Genomic DNA, 26,009 nt, shown 5'->3' with positions numbered 1-26,009 from the left:
AATCTGGCAACTGTGTAGACAGAAATAGGCCAGGCACTGAGGTATGATGAGTAGAGAGTTAGAGCAGGTGGAAGACCTCCCTTGGGGGAAGGGGAAGAGGGGAGGAGAGTCAGGGAAGGGAGGCCCTTTGCCAGAAGTGAGATAGCTAAGAGAATCTTGATGATAAATTTTGCATACTAGAGCAGACAGGAGCAGGCGGTGTGGGTGGAGAACTGTGTGAGAAGTTTGAGCTTCAAACTAGTAGGAACAGTGCCCTTAGCTGTAAGCTATGGTTTGGGGATCACTGTCTGAAGGGACAAAATTGGATTGGAATGTTCATCAGAGAAATAGGAAAGGGAGCAAGCACTCCCATAGAATCTACTAGGTGCCGGCACTGTGCTAAGTGCCTTAAAAATATGGCCTATTTAATCCTCATGATAGACCTTCAAGGAAGGTGGTGATGTTATCTCCATTTTACAGTTGGGAACACTGAGGCAAACAGGGATTAAAGTGACTTACTTGGGGTCAGCAAGTGTCTGAGGCTGGATTTGAGCTCAAGTCTCCTGGACTCTAGGTACAGAGTTCTCTCCATAGTGTTATCTAGCTGCCTCCCAAAAAGTAAGGATGCTGTTCACATCAAGTTTTTATTTGTGTTTAGAGATGCACTCTTCCTTTACTTTAATATTTTACCTTTGTGTACGCTATCTAAGTCAGATTTATAAATATATCCACTTCATTTCAGAGGTCATTTCTCTGAAAAGTCTATGCTATTTGAAAATAAACCCTATAAAAGGTCAAGATATCTAAATCTATATTTATGGCTCATAAGCCATTCTTAAATAATCAGGGCATAAATATGCCAAAGGAAACTTTATTCAGCAAGCCCTTAGGAGTGAAATATGTAGGGAATTGTTGCTTGAACACTTGAGGTGGAAGGTGGAAAGGAGGTACAAAGGAAGGAGAAGTGATCCCTCTCCAGATGGGGAGGGAAGAACTTAAGCAGGAAACCCAGACAAGTGCATCATAAAATTTTTGAATGAATGAAAAAAAGCATTTATTCAGCCTTTACTATGTGTTAGGGACTGTGCTAAGGGCTGGAGGTACCCATATGAAAAACACAACAGGTCCCTTCAAGAGGCTTCTATTCTAATATCTTCTTAATTAAGGTTTTCCCAATTATGCCAGCCCATAAAGGTCTTTGTTAAGCAGGGTATAATCATGAAGTATTTTCGTCATTCATGTGTTCTGTTTCTCAGCTGGCTGTGAGATCAAGGACCGTGTCATCATTCTTTTGTATCCCAGCTCTGTGCAGGGAATATAGTGTTCCATAAACACTTATTGATTGGTTAATTAAACTAGAAAGTCAAAAAGACAGAAACCAAATAAAGTAACAAAGAAAAGTAAGGAAATCATTATAGTGGGGTGACTGAAGTCAGAAAAGTTTTGTGGAAATTATAGATTCATAGAATTAGAGGTAGGTTGAAACTCAGAAGCCATCTAGTTCATAAATATCTTTGAAAAATCATTTCTTTAAAGACCCAAAGTAGTCTAGTTAAAACATAGGAGTGGTATTGTCTGGTCTATTTGTCCAAACAAGCCCACTAGCTATGAATTGTCAAATTATAGTTTAATGCATAAATTCTTTCTTTCATAAACCCAGTGGGAATGAAGAGTGGAGATCATCCAAGGCCAGAAATGTGAGGGTCTTTTGAACTGAGACTTGGTGTCATTAAGAAAAAAGTAGCTAATTAATTACCTTCTTTCCATCTCCATCCATTTCCAGAGTTTTGATATTACAACCTGCAGCAACAGATGACTCCATTAAAAAGATATCATCCCTCTACTTAAAATTCAAGTTTGATTTGGCCCTTTTTCTAATTTCCAGATTGACTTCCAAGAGATTGTGAAGCCATCTGTTTGTCCCCAGAAGAGGTAACAGTCATAGCAGTACAACCTGCCTCTGGGCTTTTTGACCTTTGGCTTTCAGACTTGACCTGGATGGAGGTCACTGACTTTACCAATTAGTTACAATCCCCTGCCCAATGACACTTTCATGTCTTTCTGCGAACTGGCAACAAGGAAATAAATAGTTTTCATATTCCCTTTACTGAATAGATCTGCCAAAACTGAACTAGATTGGAGCAGAGAATTCACTCCACATAAGTTACAAACAGGTTATTTCAGCTATTTTCCCCTTACTACCAACTTGAGGTACAAATGTGCCACAGGAAAGACTGGAGTAGCAGTATGGTACAGTGGAACGAAGAGTGAATTTGGAGTTACAAAAGAACCTGCGTTCAAATCCTACCACTTTCATTTGATATTTTTGTGACATTAGGCACATTGCTTTACCTCAATTGCCTTAATTGTCAAATGAGGAGGTTGGACTAAATGACCTCTAGGGTCCCTTCCAGCTCTAAACCTATGATCTTATGACTTTGGAGTTAATCCTAGCAAAATTTTATCTTAAATTGGTAACCCCTTGTACTTTTTCTGTGGCAATTTAATTTGGTTGGGTTAAGGATTAGAACTATATTTTATTGGTATAGGAAGCTTCTATAGGTAAGGAAACGATATAATCACAGGTTGATAGTTTCTTTGAAACCAATAGTCCTTGAGAAATTACCCAGAGTACTAAGATTAGGTGACTTAGCCAAAGTCACACAGCCAATATGTGTTAGTTGTGTTTGTGGCAGCAAAGGAGACAGGGCGTTGCACAACCAGGCCTTCCAGGTCAGCTCTCCATCCGCCACACTAGGATACTTCTCTGAATTTGGCTGGTTATTACTAATGAAGTCATACTTACAGATTTTGCTTCCCCTGGGGTAACACAGTTACCTCGACCACCAACTATACTTGTAATCTTGGTCCACATTTTGAATATGGGCCAGCATGTTATAGTGCAAAAAGTACTGAATTTAGTATTGGAGGTTGTTCAATCATTTCAATTGTGCCTGACCCCTTTGGGGTGTTCTTGGCAAAGATACTGGAGTGGTTTGCCTTTTCCTTCTCCTGCTCTTTTTTTTTCTTTTTTGGAGGGGGGAAGGCAGGGCAAATGGGATTAAGTGACTTGCCCAAGGTCACGTGGCTAGTTTTTGTGTTGTATCTGAGGCTGGATTTGAACTCAGGTCCTCCTGACTCCAGGGCCGGTGCTCTATTTACTGTGCCACCTCCTGCTCATTTTACAGACAGAGGAAATTGAGGCAAATTAGACTTAAGTCACTGTCTGAGACTGGAATTCAACTCAGGAAGATGAGTCTTCCTAACTTCAGGCCTGGCACTAAATCCATTGCTCCACCAAAGTCACCTAATTTCTGAGCTAGCCTCAATTTCCTCATCTGTGAAGTGAAGTCTTTTACAATCCCTTCTTGGCTCTAGAGCTTTATTCTTATGATCCGACATTCTATTATTTGGTCCCAAGGATTATCCAGTGAGAGAATGTGGATAGACACATGAAAATCCTTCAGCATTACTGGAAACACAGACAAAATGCAAGCTTACTGATGGAAGCATCTTCATATTTACATATGAAAGACCGTATGAGAGGTATCCTGGTCGTGGGGAATCAACATTTACTCTGAGCATCTATTATATTCAAGCACTGAGCAATCCTTTCTGCCAATTAGTCCTGGAGGCTCATCATTGTCTATGCTTCCTTTTGAGTGTTACACCAAGTTTGGAGATGGCATTCTGAAAGATGGGAGGGTAATTCTCATTCCCAGTACCCTCTAAGTAAAAAAAGAATAATAATCTGTGTAGTAAGCATTTGTTGTTTAACCAGTCTCAGACACCCCCCATTCATCTAATTATTCCAAGTCTGGGGATTTACTGTGGGACAAGCCTTCTCCTTCATGTTATGAAACTGACTCTGACACTTGGATGTCTCCCCCTGGGTGAGTGGTAAGTTATGAAAGACTATTGGTTCTATGGATTGTACTTCTGGAACAAAGCCTGGACTTCTGGGATCTTTTTAGTTTATTTGTCTTTCCAGGGCAAATTTTCCAATAAGCCAACATAATCAAATTACATGCAGCTTGAAAGACATTCTACCACACAGTTTGACATTTTAATTAGAACTTTAAAGAGATAATAATCACTGCCCACAAATTCCCTAATGTTACCTAGAAATGGGTCAGCTAATTAGGATCCCCAAAAGCCACTGCCTGCACTGCTTTTTAATTGTTTTTCCAAACTACCATCACCACATCTTTCGGCCTTCAAGTAGACCAAATCAAACAAACAGTAGGGAAGGTTCCATTCTCTTTAGCTTACAGAAAACCCAAGGGTGCAAGGCAATAAGTCTGTGCAGATAATTTCAAATGTATGTTTCATCCCAAATAAGGTGTTTTTCTTTCATTTCAAGGTTGTTATTGAAAGGTGCACACCAGTTCAGCTCTTCCGGGAGACGCATTAGGATTCAGTTCACCTGGTCCCTTTGATTTTATTTTTCCATCCATATCTTTTGGTTCTTCCTCCATTTCCTTCCTGGGGATGTTGTAAACAGAGTTATTAATGGGAAGCCCCACCAAGGAATTTTTTAAAAGTACCCCACAAGTATTAAATCTTTCTAAATGGATCTTTACAATTGGAAGGAGAGAAACAAAGAGACATAGGGTGTGATAGCAATTCAAAAAATGAATCCTGTTCTATTGGGAGGATTATGTGTAACAGGATGCTAACTCGCCTCACCATGCCTGGCCCTTCCCTCTCCCTTGGGTCAATATACAAAAGTGAATATGTGGTAAATGTTTGAGTTGTTTGTACAAAACATTTATGTGTTTTGACACATTCAAGAGGGAGAGGTTATTATTGCAATGTAGAAGATGTTTAAGGAGTACCACAATATGCTACCCTTTCATTTTGAGAAAGAAGTTTCCTTTTTTCTTAGTTTTGGACCTCAAGTGATCCAGACAAACTGGCATTCTCATTATTTCTCACACATCACATTTCGTTTCCCATCTCCATATCATGCCTGGAATCCTCAATTCCACCTCATAGAGACCTCTTCTTCCTTTCACCCACAACGAAACATCATCTGCATAAAGCTTTTCCTGATCCTTCCCTGCCCTTTATCTGTTAGCACCAGTCTTCTAAAACTGGCCAGCTATTAGCATTCTCTATCCCAGTCTACCTAGCATTTAACTACTTTGTATATATTTGTGCTTATTCAGCCTCAGCTGCCTCCTGATAACATGGCATCCCTCCCCATCTTTTCCAGTAGAAGTTACATTCATAGTCCCCAACTAACTGATTGTGGTGGGGAGTTTGGATATTCCTTGCTCCCAGTTGCCACTTCAAAGATCTCTACCACCATCACTCAGTAACCTTTCCTTCTTTATAGTTTATTCAATCCAAATTTATCATTCAATCAAGATTCTGGTACCTGTCATATACTAACTTCCAGGACACCTGCCTGTAGAATATAATCTCCTTGAGAAGATATTTCATATTTGTCCTTATTTCATCTATGCTTAACACATTGCCTGGCACATAATAGGTACTTAACAAATGTTTGTGTTCAGTTTTTTCTCAGTCCTGTCAGATTCTTTGTGAGCCCATTTGGAGTTTTCTCGGCAAAGATACTGGAGCAGTTTGCCATTTCCTTCTCCAGTTCATTTTTCAGATGAGGAACCTGACTTGCCCAGGATCACATAGCTAATAAGTATCTGAGGCCAGATTTGAGCTTGGTCTTACTGACACCAGGCCTGATGCTCTATCTACTGTGCCCTGTAACATATAACAAATGTTATTTAGATTAAAGAGAAGTAAAGGTACTTTGGTTAGAGCAAACTAGTCATGAAGGACAAGACTTCCCATAGTAGGTCTACAGGTCTACTCCTAGATAAGTAAAGCAAATAACCATCATTTCTAAGTATAGAAGTGATTTTTATTTGGTCTAGTCTAGAGGTGGCCTAAATTAAAGTCTGACTGCTGACTGGGAAAGATTAAGGGAAACTAATTTTTAGCACAGCCAAACCTCTCCCAAGCTAATGTCACAGAGTTGAGGATCACTTGTATTTAGGGAAATACTTAGCATTGTAACATTTCAAGAGGTGATAAGGGTTGAAAAAGCATCTGGAGCATTTAACTTTAGGCATGACAAACTATATTAACCATGGAAAATTTCTAAAAGTATATGTTCCCTTTATTGAATTTTTAGCTCCTTCAGCATTCCTTCTCATGGGTGAGATCCATTAGGAATTTCCTTGGGCATATAATATAATTAGGGGACACAGGTGCAGTATAGCATAAATGTGCATGTCATTTGCATAGGGTTTCCATTTTCCTACAAAGACTATGACCCAAGGAAATTTTTTCTTTGTTTCATGAAAAGCAGTGTTACAGCAGAAAGAGCACTTGATAGAGTTGTATTTTGTATTGGAAAGAGGACTCAGAAAACTTGGGCTCTAGTCTCCATTCTGCCTTGCTATATGATTTTCTTGGGACAAGTCACTTAAACCTTTCCAGGCCTTAGTTTCTTCCTCTGGAAAATGAATAGCTATATTTCTAAAGCTTTTTCTCTCTGTAAAAGTCTATGAATGCCAGTTTTTAAAATCTCCCTATTTCCTTATAACTTTATGAATTCATCAGAAGGAAGAAGCATAACAATTTGGGCTGAAGGAGGGTGGTATGATGAGCAGTGGACTTTAGTTGATTTTAGTATTTTAGAACAATAAGATCATTTTGTTTCCCAATATACTTGCTTGGGGCAGCTAGGTGGCCCTGGGGGTAGAGTGTCTACAGTCTGGAAGACGTGTTCCTGAGTTCAAACCTGGGCTCAGACCTGTGTGACCCTGGGCAAGTCACTTAACCCTGTTTGCCTCAGTTCCTCATCTTTAAAATGAGCTAGAGAAGGAAATGGCCAACCACTCCAGTACCTTTGCCAAGAAAACCCCAAATGGGGTCATGAAGAGTTGGACATGACCAAAATGACTGAACAACAACAAAACCATGCTCGTTCTGTTGGAGAGATATTGAATAATAAAGCTGGTTAAGTGACACTTTTTCTTGAGTACAGTCCTGTTTACCTTAAGTCCTAGCAACTCTGAGATAAAGTAGTTGTTAAATCTTTAAGTTACCAAGAGAAACATTATTTCCATTCCTAAGGATATAGAAGGGAATAGCTGGGATATATACCTATCTAAAGACAAAAAAGGATTTTACTGGCCTCTCCAGCATTCTTTCATTCATGGCATTCAGGACCCTCTCTAAGCCAGCACCATCTTTTGAGGTAACAAATGTATTGTTTTGTCTTTGTATTTCCAAATATTACAAGTCATCTCTATATAGTAGGTGTCTAATGAATGCTTATTGAATTTCTTTCAACATTAGCAACTATTTATTTATTAAGTACATCCTATGTGCTATTCATTATGTCATGTGCTAGAAGAAGTAGAAAGGAAAATTAGATATACCCCTTATCCTTACTGAATTTATTATATAAAAGGGGTGATGGGACAAGAACACAAACGTACAGAAATGAAGATTAAGACATATGTTTAGAAATATCAGAAAATTGCTTTCTGCATTGTCTTACTTTTTGAAATTCTTCAACAATCCTACTCTAATTCTGGATCATCTTACTTGTTGAAAGACAACTTTTCCCCTCAACTTTTTTCTCTCATCTCCATTTTCTCATTGAGACTCATTATGAACATTTCTTTAGGCTAAATAGACCTGGATCCTCTCTGTAGCATGTCTTGCTACATCATGGACTTTGTTTCAAAAGAAGGGTCTGTTTTGGAGTCCATTCTTAGGGGATTATCTCTGGAGGCACCAGATAAGTCTAGCAACAAAGTTTTCCCTGTAACACAATCCTGAGGTATGGGATCCTGAGGCCATTATTATATGTTCCAATGTGTTTCTTAAAATAGATAGCTTTTTCTTTTGGGTTATTCACCTGGGTGCAGAAATGAAATTACATGACTTCATACCTGAAGGCAATTTGTCGGCTATACATCAGGACCATCTTACCCATAAAACGTACAGAATAAAATGCTATCTGTTAAGCAGAAAGTTGGAATTCAGAGTGAGATTTAAACTTGCTTCGTTTCAGTTATAGTTTGAGGGGTTCCTCCCTCTGCAAAACAGTATAATTTGCCAAATGACTTGTCCTTGAGTTGTTAAAGGTATCCATTGAACTCTTTTTTTCATGTCGTGATTTTATTACGGTATTTTTTTAAACATTGCAATTGAATTTTTAAAAACTTTATATCATGTTTATTTCCAAAAATCTCTCTCTCTCCCCTACCAGCAAGCAATCCCTTGTAACAAAGATTTAAAAAAGAAATAAAAAGCACTTTAGCAAAACTAGCTAACCAATTCATTATATATGTGCAATATTCCACAGCCAGTCCACCCCCTCCTCTTCAGTGAAGAGAGGAAAATGCATTTTCTTGACTTTTCTGGGCTGTTTGGTAATTCAGTTAAATTTTCAAAAAATTGTTCTTTCTCTTTACTTTGTAGTCATGTGTATATTGTTTTCCAGTATATGTTATTTTCAAAGGAATTTAAAATGAACTCTATCTTTAGTCACTAGGAGACATTAAACAAAAGAATTTGGTCATCCCAGTCATTGGCAGGCAAGAGTTGTACCTGTAACTTCTGCTGTGTATAAAAATAAAGACCAAGGATGCTGCCAGCTTTGTTCTCTCCCTGGCAGGCCACCTGGCATCTCTATAGCTAAAGATGATTTCTTAGGGGAATGAAATCATACTGTATGTTTGAGGGTTCTGGCTTTAACCTCACCTGTGAGAAAACCTTTCATGTGATCAGAGATGCAATTATAATGTGACTTGACAAAGAAATTGAGATGTAGCCTCCATTGCAGTGTTGAGGACTGAGTTCAATGGATTTCCTTCTCCTCTCCAGTTTCTTGTGGCAGCTTTTTTGGTATCTAGCTACATCATTTGGCACCAGAAGCTAAATAGAAATGGTTCAACTTCAGAGTGCAGAGGTGCAAGCAAATGTTTTGTTAGGTGGTTTTTTTTTTCCACTTCAGGTAAGAGCCTTTGTACCTTCTGAATCTTCATCTTCATCTTTATTTTCTATCCATCACTATATACTTTTTACCTACCAGTCAATGTGTTTGCACACACCTAAACACATGCTCATATGCGTGTCCTACCTGCCTTTCACAGGGAATTTATTTTTTGCCATTTACAGTAGTTTCTTTTCCCTCTAACTCTTCTTTTTCTTTTCTCTACCGACTTGCAGTCATATTCTCCTACCCCTCACCTTTGTTTCTCTTTCTTAAACTCTTTTCACAACCCCTCAGGTCTCATGTTTTTAATGACTCCTTCCTTCCCTCTCTCCTTACTTTCTTCTTTCCTCCTTCCCTCCTTCTTTCTTTCTTACTCTCTTTCATCATGAGATGGTTTTTCTTGGTCATGGTGGATTCACCCCATTGGTAAAAATAGAGTTACCATGCTGATGAAATAGCACATGTTTTGAAGTGTTAAAGTCCATTGTGAATACTCACAATATGTTGGGATTCTTACGAAATTTTCTAGAAATGTAGGCCCTCTACTCCAGTCTTTTCAGGAAGACTTTTCTTCTTTAAGAGAAGTGGCACAGTACAGTAATATTCCAGCTATTTCACCAAATATAGTTGCTTATACTCTCTTTTATATTGTATTTTATGAATCGAATATCTGAAATTTATGCTCTTTTAGGAAATCTGGTAGCAGAGAGGGCCATATATTTTTAAAATAACTAAATTTTTGGAACACTTTGTTATATATTACCAGCAACTGAATATTATCTGGAGCAATAGAAAAATATCCAACATATATCTCCCAAATGAGTAGAAATACAGAAATTCTTGAAGATATATACATACACACATACATATGCATATATGTAGACATGTTGCACACATATGGACATACACATATATGCTATTTCATTGTCTTCACAGTGGAAAATTTACATTTTTGAGCTTTACAAGAAAAGGGACTAGACCTATGATTTCATTGACATAAGGAGCTCCCAGATGAGGAACTTCCCTCTACCAATGCAGGTTGGTACTTTATCTGAAACTCAGAGTCTTAGAAAGTTGCCTAGAACACTGAGAACACTTAGTCTTTCCTAAGATTCCAAAGTCAGTATGTTTCAGAGTTAGGCCTTGGATTCAGGCCAGTTCTGTATCTACTATACTACACCGTCTCTAACTAGAAGATTTTATATCATTTTATTAGATTTGGGGAGATTGAGTTAACTTTTTTGGGTGTTAGTAAGAAATTAGCTACAACAATCAGATGAAAGTTGACTCACCTTATGTGCCCAGAATCATCTTTCTCCCCTCCCCACCAACCCTACCATAAGGTAAGCTGGTTATAATTGCCCTTTCCTGATGCAAGTGGCAGGGTCAGAACTCTTTTATCTTGGCCATCAGGTGAAGATTCTCAAGTCACAACTGTCTGGGCAGGAGAGCCCAGTGGAACTTGGGCCACTATTTGGCACCTTCCTAGTAGCATCCATTCTGGGTCATGGGGCATGATAGAAAAGCCCTCATTATAATGTAGCTTGGAGAAATGGCTTCAGCAAAGGTTACAGTGGGCAGAGCTCACTCTCTTCATTACTACAGTCTGTCTTGGGCATAACATATTTACACACTCAGAGCACCGAGGATTGGCCCACCAGAATGGTGATGATCAGATTATCAGGACTAGTGATAAGATCTGACAACAAAGTTTCTGTGTATAGAGAAAACAAGGCTGATGAAATAAGTGGAAGCCATCAGATAAAAATACTTTACTTCACTATAGCAAAGGGGGAAGGTGGTGTTTGTCCTCTGGATGTGTCCATGAGAAAGACCAATATTTAATCTCATCTCTGGCTCATGATCAAGAGCATGTGTTGCATCACCTGCCTGTAACTTCCAGATGCTTAAAAAAATAACTGGCTTTCTGGCTCAGATGCCAGTATTTCACTAGTCATAAAATTTAGCATCAGTAAATTATTCCTGTTCACATGGCCTATGCTTTGGAAAGTTGTTATTCAGTCATTTCAGTTGTGTTCCACTCTTTGTTGACCCCATCTGGAATTTTCTTGGCAAAGATACTAGAGTAATTTGCCATTTCCTTCTCCAGCTCATTTTATATATGAAGAAACTGAGGCAAACAGGGTAAAGTGACTTGTCCAGGGTCACACAGGTAGTAAGTGTCTGAGACTGGATTTTAAATCAGGTCATTCATTCTGACTCCAGGTCTGGCATTCTATCTGGCAATCATCCACTTTGTTTCTCTTGTGTGGATAGAAAACACTTTTGCTATTTCACATGTAGTTGGTCTCCTTGACATTACTTGCACCACATAACTGCCCATGCCTTAGAATATATCACGTCAATGTAGTTACTGACTTCACAAAGCTAGTAGTGCAGTCAATAGAGTGCTGAACTTGGAGAGAGAAAGAACCTGAAACAGAACTTGCCTAAAATATTTACTTAATTGAGTGGCCTTGGGCAAGTCACATAACTTCTATCTGCCTCAGTTTCCCCATCTGTAAAATGGAGATAAAAATAACCCCTACCTCCCAGGGTTGTTGTGAGAACAAAATGAAATGATTAATATTTGCAAAGTGCTTTGAAACCTTAAAGCATCACATAAATGCTAGTTATTTGGAAATATGCAGTCTATATAACCAATAAGGCTAAGGCATCTGAGCACATTATAACCTAGATATAGGGCACTTTCAGAGATTCTTCTGAGATCTGAGATTCACTAAAGTAAGGGAGAAGAGATGAAAGAGGACCCTAAAAAGAAAAAAAAAATAGAAATTTAGAATAGTTAAATGAGCCTCAATAGATCCAAATTCTTCTCCCACCTCCAGCACTAATTATATGATTTTTTTTTTCTTTTTGGAGGGGGAAGGCAGGGCAATTAGGGCTAAGTGACTTACCCAAGGTCATACTGCTAGTAAGTCTTAAGTGTCCGAGGCTGGATTTGAACTCAGGTCTTCCTGACTCCAGGGCCAGTGCTCTATTCACTGTGCCACCTAGCCGCCCTAATCTTAAAAAAATAATCTGTAAAATGAATTTTGACTAGATCATCTCCAACATCCCTTCTAGCTTCCAAATTTTTGTATTCTAAAACAAATACAGTGTAAATTTTTCCTAATGCTTCTCAGGGGAAAATTGCATTAACATGGATAACTGAAAGCAGTATTCATTTTTTCTGTATGTTTCTACTTTGAAGCATTCATGATTTTTTTTTGGTATGGGTACTTCTTCCTCTGATGCAGATAGCAACTCCTCTATGTCACCTTATCTTACGTGATTCTTGCCCATGTTTTCTCCAGAGAGAATTTAGCTAAGTCTCTAGAGACCTTCCTCTTGTTCTTGCAATATGTCAGCATTATTTGGGTAATTGTTCATGTTTTATCTCATTCTTGACACATGACTGGCTCACCTTTTTTCCAGTCATACCTATCCTCCATACTTTGCTTCTAATGCACAAGTCTTTTCTTGCTAACAATATGTAGCCTGCTTATATCCACCATACCTTTCCATTTTATATATATATATATATATATATATATATATATATATATATATATATTATTCCAGGTTATTTGTAATTTAAATTATATCATTATATGTTATGAATTGTAGTCATATAAAAGCACCAGAAGCATTATTTTTGTAAGTGTAATAAGTTATATGTGTTATAAGAAGTGTTATTTTTATAAATAGCCTTTTTGTAGTGCCAACACAATATTCACAGTGCCAATGGCAGCTGTAAATATGCCAGCATAATGCTCAATAGCAAAATACAACAGACTCTCCATATAGAAGATAGAAACAAAAAACTTATTCAGACACCAGAAAACCAAATTCCAACACCAGGAAACTGAATCCATCATAACAGCATAGAAATTAATACACCACAATGCATCAGAGAACCACACTATCCTTTAGCCTTCCCACAAACTCACAAACTCAGCTATCTGCCTGGGTATATCCTCTCCTCCCTCTGTCTCTAACTGAACTGACTCCTAGCTTCCTGTGGGCTCTGGTCTACTCTTCAGCAAACTCCTCCCACCACAGACTCCATGTAATTACATTCAGCCTATTAGGGGGCAGGGAAGATCTTCAAATTCCCATTACCATTGCACTTTTGTAGCAGTGAGAAATTAAAGCTCATTGAAAACATCGCACAATTTCTCAGATGTGATCCAAGTTGATCTTGTCTACTTGATGTCTGGTTTAGTAGCATCTGTTCAACACACAGACATTTCTGGCCTAATTCAGTAGGTGGATCATCAAACTGTATATCATAATCAACACAATCATCCACTTTGTTTCTCTTGTGTGGATAGAAAACACTTTTGCTATTTCACACATACTTAGTCTCCTTGACAAACAGACAGAAATGGTAGGCAATGACGAAATTTTTCTAGGATGTAATCTTGTTTAAAAAAGAAAACTCCACCACCAAGGAATAAGTTTTGTGAGTAGCATTGCCTCTCAGAAAAGCAGGTGAGGAGAAAACACACCTGAAGAAAATTTTATGTGAGACCTAGCTAAGCAAGTACTTCCCAAAAGGATTCATACATAGATGAAACTGGTTGGAGAACAAGAGATGTAAAATGGAACAGGCTTGCCAGAATTTTAATGGTGATTAATGTTTATCAACAGTAATAGTGGAACCACCACACTTTAACTGTGTAACCCTAGTATCCAGTGTAGGGAGGTATAGTTCAAAGTATTAACATACCTGACTGTATGTAGATAAAAGTCTGTACTGGAGATGATACTAACTTAAAGGTATTTAGGAATGTGTGGGGGAGAGGGCAGGTAGATGGCCCAGTAGATAGAGTAGCAGCCCTGAAGTAGGGAAGACTCATCTTCCTCAGTGCAAATCTGGCCTCAGACCTTACTAACTGTGTGACCCTGGACAAGTCACTTAACCCTGTTTGCCTTCCATTCTTCATCTGTAAAATGAGCCGAAGAAGGAAATCACAAACCATTCCATTATCTTTGCCAAGAAAATGCAAAATGGGATCACAAAGGGCCAGACATGACTAAACAACAAAGGGATATATTTTTAAAATTGTTCTTAAAAAAAAGACAAATAAGGAAATGATAGATAGGAACACATGCATGCATTCAGAATTCACACAGAGCAGGTATTCACATGGTGGTCAGAAGAAGTGATACAAGGACACTCTCAAGATCTCTTTCAAGAACTTTGTAATTGATTATGTGACACAGGAGATGCTGGCCCAGCACGGCCCAGCATGGCGTGCCCACAGCAGAGAAGGCACTGCGCTTTGTGAGCAAAGCAGAATTGAAGTAGCTGAAAAGAAATATAAGATGCACAAATTTAGAGAATCCACCCCAAATATCCACATGGACTATTTGTGCCCACCTTGGAGTAGAATCTTCCCAGCTTGTATTGGTCTGATGAGCCATACTAAGACCCATTGTAACTTTACTCTAACAGTGATGTCATTTTGGTCTTCTTTGGGAACAAAGTATAATAACCACCATCAGGTAATTGGTCTCAGAATACATGAGAAAGGAAGAGGAAGGTTTTCACAATAATTTTTCTATAGAAGATGCCATAGTTATGGTCAGTACACTGGCTGAACTTTGTAGAGTACGAAATCTTTGCTTTTTTTAGGACTGGTTTTTCTTTGTCTAAAAAACCTGTTCTCTGTCCTAGCCCTGGCTGCTTCTACTTCCTTGTTGGTGCTCTCATGTTTCTGCTCTGTTCCTTTTCTGAAATTTCCTATATCTTAGATCTTCTATGCCCTCAACCTGCCCTCCTCACTCCTTGAATATTTGTCTACATGGATAATTCTGTTCAGTGATCCACTGAGTACTAATGTTAAGTGAAGTGTTACAGAGGAAGATACATGTTCATCAGAAACATTTTTCATCGTTACAAAACATATCTTGCCAAACAAAAGGATTTCCACTGATGGTGAGGTTTTCCAAATATACCTTATTTGCAGATGATATTGTACTAATTACATTAAGCTTTGGAACACTAATCCTAAAATAATTCCTCAATGAAATCCACAGTGATGCCAAGGAAATCAGTCTAATCATATATATTTTTTCCCTCTGTCAGATTTCTTCTCTCATATGAAGCCTGGCATAATGGATAGAGCACTGGCCTTGAGGCAAGAAGACAGAGATTCAAGTATTGTTTCTGTCTAAAACATGCTAGCAGTACTACCATGAACTCACAGTGATTCCAGACTCTTTGGCTATCACATAGGAGGTACCATTTTGCATCAGTTAAAGGAGTTTACACAAATGACATTCCACACACTAATGAAGGCTCAGATTCATATTTTAAAAACTAAAATAAATACCCAACCCAACAGCCTATAATCCTTCAGAATTTAGAAACTGTATTTTTCATTTTTATAGATAGTTCAAATGTCAGAAACATACTTTTAAAGTTACTTTAAGCAAACAGCAGTAACGAGTGAGCCAGCAATATAATTTAGAGACAGCTATCTCATTTTGTCACTTGATTGTACTAAATTACCTTGATGATTCTAGAAGACCAGAAAACTGAAAGTAAACCCATAGTAAGGAACCTGTTTGGAGGAATCCTCCTCACCCCCTCTCCCCCAAATTTCAGAATCTAGTTCTTGAAAAAATTAGAATAAACATGGTGACAAGCTCAACAAATTTACTATTGGAGAGACAATGCCTATGGAAGATGGATCCCAAATCTTAATCCACAGATTCCTGTGTTTCAGGTTGTATTCAGAATCAAATTAGTAACTGTGATGACTAGAATCCAGAATCAGTGTGTCACCTAATAGTTCCACACAGGCTCTAATAGGCAGCTTAGGTCCTTAGATGGGGTATCCATTTACTCTACTAATATGGTGGGCTGATGTCTTGTTCTCCTTGCCTTCTGGGAAAAATTGATTGATAATGAATTCAGAACCTCTCAACTACTTTCCATTTATCCTGAGTCTCTCGCTTTGCATGTGGTCAGTCACAGAGTATCAGGCATAACCAGAATCTCACATTGCTCCATAGGGCGAAACTAAAAAAAGCAAGAACAGTGCTGATGCAACTTTGGGGTGTGGCTCTTACCTCCAAAGCAGTGGATTCACTGCAAGTCTGTACAGTTTCATCCACAATGTACACAGAAGATTCAAGAAAACAATTTGGTTAAGTTTATGGGAGAGCCCACAATCCAAGTGTTTTGTAGCAACAGCAGCAGCAGCAGTTATGTTTTATTGAACATTGTAATTAGGCTATGTGAAAAAATAAAGGGATAGGAACTAGACCTTTGATTTCATTGGCATAAGGAACTCCCAGGTGAAGACACCCTTCCAACAATGTAAGTTAACACCTTCTCTGCAACGGTTTTAGAGCAGGGGTGAGCAAATTCCTGCCAAGGACCAAATGCTCCCCTCATCCTTGCTTTTGTACTCTCAGGAGCTAAGAATGTTCTTTTTTAACCTTTGTAAATACAATAAAAATTATTTTAAAATGTAAAAACCATTCTTTGTTTGAAAGTCATATGGAAGTAGACTGTGGGCTAGATTTTACTTTGGGGCCTGACCCCTGGTCATAAGAGAGTCGTCCACAATATTGAGAAATTAGACAATTTGTTCTAGGTCATTTCAGCCAATATTTGTCAATAAAAGTGATAAGGTCTTCTTCTGTTTTAAGCCCTATTTCTCTGTTTCACCAGGGGCATTAAGGTGCTGTAGTGGATTGAGAACTGGCCCTGCATTGAGAAAGACTTGAATTCACATGTGGCCTCAGATACTTGTTAGCCATATGATTATGGGCAAATCACTTAATCACTGTTTCAGTATCTTTATCTGTTAAATGGGGATGATAATAGCACTTACCTCCCAGGTTTCTTATAAGTATAAAATAAGGCAATATTTGTAAAACCCATGACAAACCTTAAGTTGTTAGTTATTATTAATTATTGTTATACCACCTATGCTCTGAGACCATTGTGTTCTATATTCACAGCTATAAGGAATCAATGGGTGAATCTTGGTGTTAAGTACATTGACACATCCAAGAAGCTCTTGGGAACATGGAAAGCACTATGTGCTTTCTTAAATGCCATCCAACCTGCTCTTTTACTCTTGTTTTGGCCCAGTTCATCAACCCCCAATCTGATCTTCATTCAGTTAAATACCATAATCCAGGCAGTAAACATTTGTCACTTAATGCATCTCTGACTGTGAGCAAGAGACTTAATTTCTCTGTAAGTTAGGGAGTTGAACTAGTTTCCTTCTCAGGCACCTTTTATAGGATCAGGACTCTGACCTTTATGATTCGGCAATTAGGCAAATTATTAGAGCAATCTGTTCTGAGTGGCCGGCAGAGCTTACATAGGACCTGCAAAATTCTGGGGCTTGACGCAGTTAACGCAGGATCATCTACATGTAGCAGCATCTGTAGGACCTCACTATCTTTAGAGAATCCTTCTTCATTTGGACTTGTGCTGGTCATTCTCCATGACAGTGACAGACACCACTGGCGAGTGTTCCTACTTTATGCGTTTATTGATAATCCAGGGAAACTTGGAGGGCTAACTTGATTTGGGAACCATGATAGCAATGGTAAGTGAGAGAAGTTATGATGATCAACTACTGATTTGTCAACTAGTTTTTTATTGCTGGTTGGCCCAGAGCTATGATTTTATTGGTGAAGGGAAATTTCAATGAGGATTTCCTCTCTATTAAAGCAGATTACAATTGATTTTTGCAACTTGTACTCTCAGATTATTGCTTTTTAACCTGGGATCCATGAATTTTAATAAAGTTGGATAACTGCATTTCAGTATAATTAGTTTTCTTTTTAATCCAATATATTTAACTTTAAGCATTTAAAAAATTCTAAAAAGGGCTTCCATGGACTCAGGGTGTTTCATAAATGGAACTTGACTATAGACCTTTCTGATTTTGAGGTTGGCCATCTATTCATTATGCTGTCCTGCTTCTTGGTCAGCTAGTCTATGAAAACTAAAGCTGCAAATTTATATGTCATCATTTTTAGCCTTAGCATGATGAGTTTCTCTATTTTAGAGGTGCTAGCTCCTGCTTCTTCTTATTGTTTTGCTTGCTATGTGTTCTTCTTTCCCACCGTTTCCTCCTATCCACCCGTTCCTCCCAAGTTCTCTTTTTCCTTTCCTACATAATTCTAGTATATTCATGGGAGGCCAAGGTCATGGCTTCAATCCCATACAAGCTTGCTACTTTCTTTGTGTTCCAAGACCACAGTTGCAGCCCCAGTAGAGTATTGCTCAGTATAAATCCATCATCACTACCAGAAAAACACTCAAAGAGCAGGCCCTCATGACAGGTATGTCAGTAGTAGTTTCTTTATATACAAAGGACAACATAACCTTAGTATTTACTAGAGGCATACTGAGGAAAGATGATTTATATGGGAAATGGACAGAGTTGGAGACTTTGCCTCATGGCTTTCATAAACTTAAAATTCACTTAAAAAATTCCCAAGCTGTAGATTTAGGAGGATATGTTAAAAAAAAAAGTTACCTAACAGTTCTTGGCAAAAAGTAACATTCGTTGGTCACACCCATCCTATTCTATATTTATTCTTAGTGCACAGGGCTAATGAGATAATCACACCCCAGGGTATTACTGGTTGGGATCTGCTAATCTCCTAAATGTGTAATTACCTCACAATTACTCTTCTGTCCAATATTACATAAACATCATTAGGACATATTTTTTTACTTTTCATGTCATACCCAAAATATGCATTTTTCAATTGAAAGCAAAGTTGGTGAGAAGAAAGGCAGACATTCTCTTTTAACTATATATTCAAATTGGGGGATCAGATATGATCCTCAGTGCTTATGAGGTCATGTCATCCATCTCTTTCCTTTTTGTTTTTGTGCCTTTAGAGAAAGGACCACCTCTGAGGACCTGTCAGTGCAAAATGATGGAAACAGTTTACTTCAGAGTTAAGACCCTGCTAATGCTAACTTTTGGATGGGGGAAATGCTAGAAAATATGCATGCATTATACCCTATGTGGAGGAATGTCACGTTATGTACACAATGCCTTTGAGGATCTGTGATTTCATTAATATAGGCACTCTCTTCAGTGGTGCAAATCACAATCCCTCCACACCTGACTGCATAGTTTAATCAATCAAACAACATTTTATTAGACACTACGTTAAGCTTCGGGTACAAATACAAAAGTAGAATAGTTCTGGCCTTCAAAGAACTTGTGATCTAACAAAGGAGATAACATCACATGTATAGGTATTATAAGGTAACCAGGAAAATAGAGGGGAGAAGACCCTAGGAGCTAGGGAAATCAGGAAAGGTCTAATATAAAAGATGGTGCTTGCGTTAAGTCTTGAAGGAAACTAACAATTTGCAGAGGGAGAGGTAAAGAAGGAAGATGGGAGTACATGATAGATATGGGGATTAGACAGGGCAAAGGTAAGGAAACCAGAGAGGAAGTATTGTGTATTAAGAACAATGAGAAGTCTTGTTTGGTATTAATGAGTCTTTCTCTATCTTTTCAAATTTGCCACCTTACATGTAGTGCTTTCTATATTCTAAGTGCTCAATAAACATTAATTAACTTTCTTAAATCACTAGGTGGCCAGCCTCCTAGTGAATTTAATTTGCTTAGTCCTCAGAGACAAAATGTACAAGTTGTCATTAGGTCTGCCCTTGAAACTTTTTTTAGCTTGGTAAAGATCTGTTAGAACTTGTGTTCTGTTGGTATAGGGTCATTACTGTGAAAACAATGAAATATGGGAAACTGACTTTAGTAGAGAACATATTAAATATTTGTATTGCCTTTGGCCATAGTGACCCCTGCACCCCATCATGCATTCACACACATAAACACATGTATCTTTATGTATACATGTACACATACACGCACACACATAACTACATGTGTATATATGTATACATTGTATGCATATTACATATATACAAAAATACTCAAAGTTTAGTTATTTAAATTATATTTACATAAAATTACCTCAGATAGAAAGGTCATGGAGCTCTGTATGTAAACAGAATGTATACCTATACCAATTAGCAAACTTCTGTTTGTTAATTGATGGTTCTAGAGATATGCAGATGTACATTGCAGATAGTAGATTAAGATCAAAGTACTGGTTTTTGTAGCTAGTCACCCCTGCATCAACCAATTTTACCAAGAATGTCTTCTGTTCCTGATACTATGTAGACCCATATTCCAAATTACTTCATTCTTCTCCTATGCCTATTCTGGCCTCTGATTCTCTCAGTGTCTGATTTTTGCATGAGGAGGATCTCTGAATGATAGAGTATTTAAAGCTATAGTGATACTCTTTCCTCCTCCTACCTCACCATCCCAGGCTGGTTTGCAAAAGAAACTGTGCAGGTGACTATCTAATTGGTAGCATTTCAGGCATTGTTGGACAGTTAATTTGGGGGTGAAAAGGTATTTGCAGTATAATAGCAGACAAGGTCTACCTCATTTTATCAGGATTATAGGAACCTGAGTGTAGTCAGAGATGTCCTATTAATATCCTAGTATCATAGAATTTAGATCTGGACAAGACAGATGATATAATTTACTAAGTGTTTAGTATGGGACCAATGAGATTACTGCTTTTAGCCCCCTCATTTTAAAGATGAAAAAGCTGAAGCTTAAAGATGATAAGTGACTTTTTTTTTTTGCTTTTTGGAGGGGGAGGGCAGGGCAATTGGGGTTAAGTGACTTGGCCAAGGTCACATGACTGTAAGTGTTAAGTGTCTGAGGCTGGATTTGAACTCAGGTCCTCCTGACTCCAGGGCCAGTGCTCTATTCACTGCACCACCTAGCTGCCCCAATAAGTGACTTGTTTAAGGTCACACAGATAAAAGAAATAACAGGTACTAGTAAACTTCTGCCCCATCCATTCACCCAGCTTTACTTTCTGCAGCTGTCTTTAGAAATGCTTTTCTGATCCTTGAGAAACCTTTTCCTTCATCCCAAATCCCTTTGTTCTCTGGGAGTTTGGAGTGTGACTCACTGGGTGGGTCTTAGACCTAGGCATGGATTTCTATTTTATGGCCAAATTCAAAGCAGTGAACATTTTTAGGAGCAAGCTGATTTTGGTTACTAGCATCAGCCTGTGTAGGTGACAGTTGATCCCAGGGTATGTTGTTTCTTAGAAGATGCAGTTAGGATAGAGGATGTGACCTCTCTATCTCTATGCAAACCACCAACTAAACTCCATTCTCAGTTTTTTAGTAGCTGGTTAAGTGCTTATATATAGTAAGTATATAATAGCTTTGGTGAAATGTATTCAATAATTTGACTTCTTGCCCAAGATACCCTCCAAAACCAAGGCTCCTATGGACCATTTCCTTTCTTTTCCTTCTTTTATTTTTTCCACTTAATAGTATTTTATTTTTTCCAGTTAAATTTATTGATAGTTTTCAATATTCATTTTTATAAGATTTTGAGTTCCAGATTTTTCTCCCCCTCTTGCTTACCCTTCCCCCCCAAGACAGAAAAGCAATCTGATATAGTTATATAAGTACAACCATACTAAACATTAGTTATATTGTAAGAGACTAATCAGACCAAAAGGAAAAGAACACAAGAAAGAAAACAAAAACAAACAAAAAAAAGTGAAAATGGTATGCTTCTATCTGCATTCAAATTCCATAGTTCTTTCTCTGGATCTGGATAGCATTTTCCATCATGAGTCTTTTGGAATTGTGTTAGATCACTGCATTGCTCAGAAGAGCTAAGTCTATCAAAGTCTGTCATGGCACTGTGTTGCCATTACTGTGTACAATATTCTCTTGGTTCTACTGACTTCACTCATCATCAGTTCATGTTAGTCTTTCCAGGTTTTTCTGAAATCCTTTCTCTCATCATTTCTTAGAGCACAATAGTATTCCATTTCATTCAAATACCACTTCTTCAGTCATTCCCCAAATGATGGGCATCCCCTCAATTTCCAATTCTTGGCCACCATAAAAAGAACTGCTATAACTATTTTTGTACATGTGGGTCCTTTCCCCTTTTTTATGACCTCTTTGGGATACAGACCAAGTAGTGGCATTGATGGAAAGAAGGGTAATGCACAGTTTTATAGCCCTTTGGGCATAGTTTCAAATTGCTTTCCAGAATGGTTGAATCATTCTACAACTCTACCAACAATGCATTAATGTCCTAATTTTCCCACATCTTCTCTAACTATCATTTTCCTTTTCTCTCATATTAGCCAATCTGGTAGGAGTGAGTTGGTAGCGAAGTTGTTTTAATTTGCATTTCTCTAATCAGCAGTGATTTAGAGTGTTTTCTTTTTCCATATGACTTTAGATAGCTTTAATTCCTTTATATGAAAACAACCTGTTCATCATATCCTTTGACCATTTATCAATTGAGGAATGACTTATGTTCTTATAAATTTGACTCAGTTCTCTATATATTTGAGAAATGAAGCTTTTATCAGAAAGGTTGCAAAAATTGTTTCCCAGCTTTCTGCTTTCCTTCTAGTCTTGGTTTTCTTTGTGCAGAATCTTTTTAATTTAATGTAATTAAAATTATCCATTTTGCATTTCACAATGTTCTCTATCTCTTGTTTGGTCATAAGTTCTTCCCTTCTCCATAGATCTGACAGGTAAACATATTTCTTGCTTTCCTAATTTATGGTATCAGCCTTTTTGTCTAAATCACATGCCATTTTGACCTTATCTTGGTATATAGTGTGAGATGTTGGTCTATACGTAGTTTCTGCCATACTATTTTCTAATTTTCCCAGCAGTTTTTGTAAAATGGTATTAATCCAGAAGCTGGAGTCTTTGGGCTTCTCAAAAAACAGATTATTGTAGTCATTGACTACTGTATCTTGTGTACCTACCCTATTCCACTGATCTACCACTCAATTTCTTAGCCAGTACAAAATAGTTTTGATAATTGCGACTTTATAGTATAGTTTTAGATCTGGTATGGCTAGGCCACCTTTCTTTGCATTTTTTTCTTTAATTCTCTTGATATTCTTGGCCTTTTTTTCTTCCAAATGAATTTTGTTATTTTTTTTCTTGCTCCATAAAATAATTTTTTGGTAGTTTGATTGGTATGGCACCGAATAAATAAATTAGTTTAGATAGAATTATAATTTTTATTATATTAGCTCACCTACTTGTGAGCAATTTATATTTTTCCAGTTATTTAGTTCTGACTTCATTTGTGTAAAAAATGTTTTGCAATTGTGTCTATATAGTTCCTAGGTTTGTCTTAGCAGATAGGCTCCCAAATATTTTATATTGTCTACAGTTATATGGAATTTTTCTTTCTATCTCTTATTTCTGGGTTTTGTTGGCAATATATAGAAATCTTGATGATTTGTGTGGGTTTATTTTATATCCTGCAACTCTGCTAAATTAATTATTAAAAGTAGTATTTTAGTTGACTTTCTAGGGACACTAAGTACACCACGATATCATCTCCCCCTTTCCTCTTCTCCCAGTACAATCCTTTTTTTCACCCCTTAATTTTTTTTAAAATATCTTTATATTAGTCAACTTATACCCATACCTTCTATCTATGTATACACGATCTAGCTGCCCTAATAGAGATAGAGTTCTCAAGAGTTCTAAGTATCATCTTCCCTTGTAGGTATGTGAACAGTGTAACCTTATTGAATAACATTTATTCTTTCCTGTTGACCTTTTTATGTTTCTCTTTGAGTCTTGTATTTGAAGATTAAATTTTCTGTTCAGCTCTGGTCTTTTTATGAAAAAAGTTTAAAGTCCCTTGTTTCATTGAATGTCCATCTTTTTCCCTGAAAGATTATGCTTAATATTTCTGGGTAGGTGATTCTTGGTTGTAATCAAAGCCCCTTTGTCTTCTGGAATATCACATTAATGCAGAAGCTTTTAAATCCTATGTAATCCTGATTGTGGCTCCTTGATATTTGAATTGTTTCTTTCTGACTGCTTGCATTATTTTCTCCTTGACCTGATAATTGTAGGAATTTGGCTACAATATTTCTTGGAGTTTTCATTTTGGGATATCTTTCAGGAAATGATTGATGGATTTTTAAAACGACTTCTAGGGTATCAGGGCAGTTTTCCTTGATAATTTCTTTCTTTTTTTTTTTTTTGATAATTTCTTAAATGTTTATAATTTTGTTCTTTATTTTTTTTTTTTTTTTTTTTGGTCTTTATTTTTGGGTAATACAGTTATTTTTTTTTTTTTTTTTAAGCAATCAGGGTTAAGTAACTTGCTCAAGGTTACACAGCCAGCTATTTCTGGGTGTGGTGCTGAGTATCTGAGCCCAGGATTCGATCTCCAGGTCATCCTGACACTGGAGCTGGTGCTCTTACTCGCAGAGCCACCTGGCCGCCCCTAAGCAATTGGGGTTAAGTAACTTGCTCAAGGTTACACTGCCAGGTGTTTCTGGATGGGTGCTAAGTGTCTGAACCTGGGATTTGATCTCCAGGTCATCCCAACACTGGAGCCTGTGCTCTTACTCACTGTGCTACCTGGCCACCCCTAGTACAGTCATTCTTAAATAATCTCTCCTGGCTCTGTTTTCCAAGTCAATTCTTTTTTCTAATGAGGTATTTTACACTTTCTTCTATTTTTTCATTCCTTTTATTTTGTTTAAATGATTCTTGATGTCTCATAGAATAATTAGCTTTCATTTAACCAATTCTAATTTTTAAGGAATTATTTTCTTTAATTTTGGTACCTCTTTTTCCATTTAGCCAATTCTACTTTTTAAGGAGTTGTTTTCTTCCATGGATTTTCCATTTGTCCAGTTGTATGTTTTAAGGAATTATTTTCTTTGGTCAATTTTTATCCTTCATTTTCCAAGCTGTTGATTCTATCTTTCATAACTCTCATTTCTTTTCCTGCTTTTTCTTCTACCTCTCTCACTTGATTTTAAAAATCCTTTTTGAGTCCTCTTTGGACTTGAGAACAATTCATATTAACCTTTCAGGTTTCACATATAGGCATTTTGACATCATTGTCCTCTTCTGAGTTTGTGTTTTGATTTTCCCTGTCATAATAGCTTTCTATGATTAGAGCTCTTTTCTGATTTTTAAAAAATTTTTTTTAAAGTTTATTTTGTGACTTTTAGAGTTGAGCTCTGCTCCTGGGGCACAGGGGACACTGTCTCAAGCTCCTCGTGCTTGGGGCCAGGACCCTGGCCACTGGCTTTTTGCATAGGGGCCTCTGGTCCTATCGGTTTGCCCACTGCACTAGGGTTGCCCAACCTAGTTGTGACTGTTGTGCTGGGGATTCTTGGGCTGGCAGTTTGCCTTCCGTGCTGGGACTGGTGGCCTCCTGGCTGGCCTGCTGTTCCACTAGCCTGCAGAGCCAGGACTGAAGGCCTAGACTGCTGATCTGTGCCATGGCTAAGAGCCTCCCACTGGCTTGCCTGGACACTGTCTGTACTGGACTGTGCTCCCCATTTACCTAAATGAGACAGACCCCTCCTGAAGTACTCCTAAGTTATCTTAAGCTAGAAAACTATTTCATGCCATCTTTTTGTAGTTCTGTTGCTCCAGAATCTATTTAGAGATCAATATATCAAATATATCAAAATACATTTGATTTAATGTTATTTCCCAGGAAAACTGGGGAGAACTCAGACAACTTCCTGGTTTTTCTCTACTCTGCCTATCTCCAGCTATTCTTTTTGCTATCTTTTCAGAAGTTATACCCTTCAGAGGTTGTCCCCACGTACTAAATTGGTATAAAGGGAAAGGTTACTCTTTCCCTACCTCCTCTCTTTAACTCTGGCCCAGAGAAATGGAACTGGGGGTATTTGTTTTTAATCTATGTTGTTTGTCAACTATTTCAGGTGCCAGTTCCCATAAAGATTTAAGATTTTAAGCTATGATGATCTTGTTGACAGGATTGCAGGGGAGGTGGCCTGGGCAGCTGGGATCTGGGCTTCTGTTCTGTGGGAACCAAGCTAAACTATGAATCTAATTCCCTTCGCCAATCAAGGAACTGAGGTACAAGATAGGTGTAGGGGAGGGGAAGTTATCTTTCCTATGTGTTGGGGAAAAGTTTTTGTATTTTTA

At 37.8% G+C, this 26,009-nt stretch overlaps 1 protein-coding gene and 1 long non-coding RNA gene across 8 annotated transcripts in view; one reads left to right on the top strand and one right to left on the bottom strand.

Annotated features, from left to right (window-relative positions):
• Window positions 1-26,009, top strand: part of DIO2 (iodothyronine deiodinase 2) — a 306,669-nt gene that overhangs the window by 45,822 nt on the left and 234,838 nt on the right. The gene's annotated exons all lie outside the window — the stretch shown is intronic.
• Window positions 3,937-16,552, bottom strand: LOC138164474 (uncharacterized). Its single transcript, XR_011169073.1, has 2 exons — window positions 16,049-16,552; window positions 3,937-4,464 (listed from the first exon to the last, which is right to left on the bottom strand). It is a non-coding gene; the product is annotated as an uncharacterized lncRNA (long non-coding RNA).

Source organism: Petaurus breviceps, unplaced genomic scaffold (genome assembly GCF_028583685.1).
Source record: "Petaurus breviceps papuanus isolate PSGF00001 unplaced genomic scaffold, PetGlider_PUasm1.0 189, whole genome shotgun sequence".
Taxonomy (NCBI): domain Eukaryota; kingdom Metazoa; phylum Chordata; class Mammalia; order Diprotodontia; family Petauridae; genus Petaurus; species Petaurus breviceps.
Note: the sequence above shows the minus strand (reverse complement) of the source record. Positions and strands in the feature narration are given on the sequence as shown.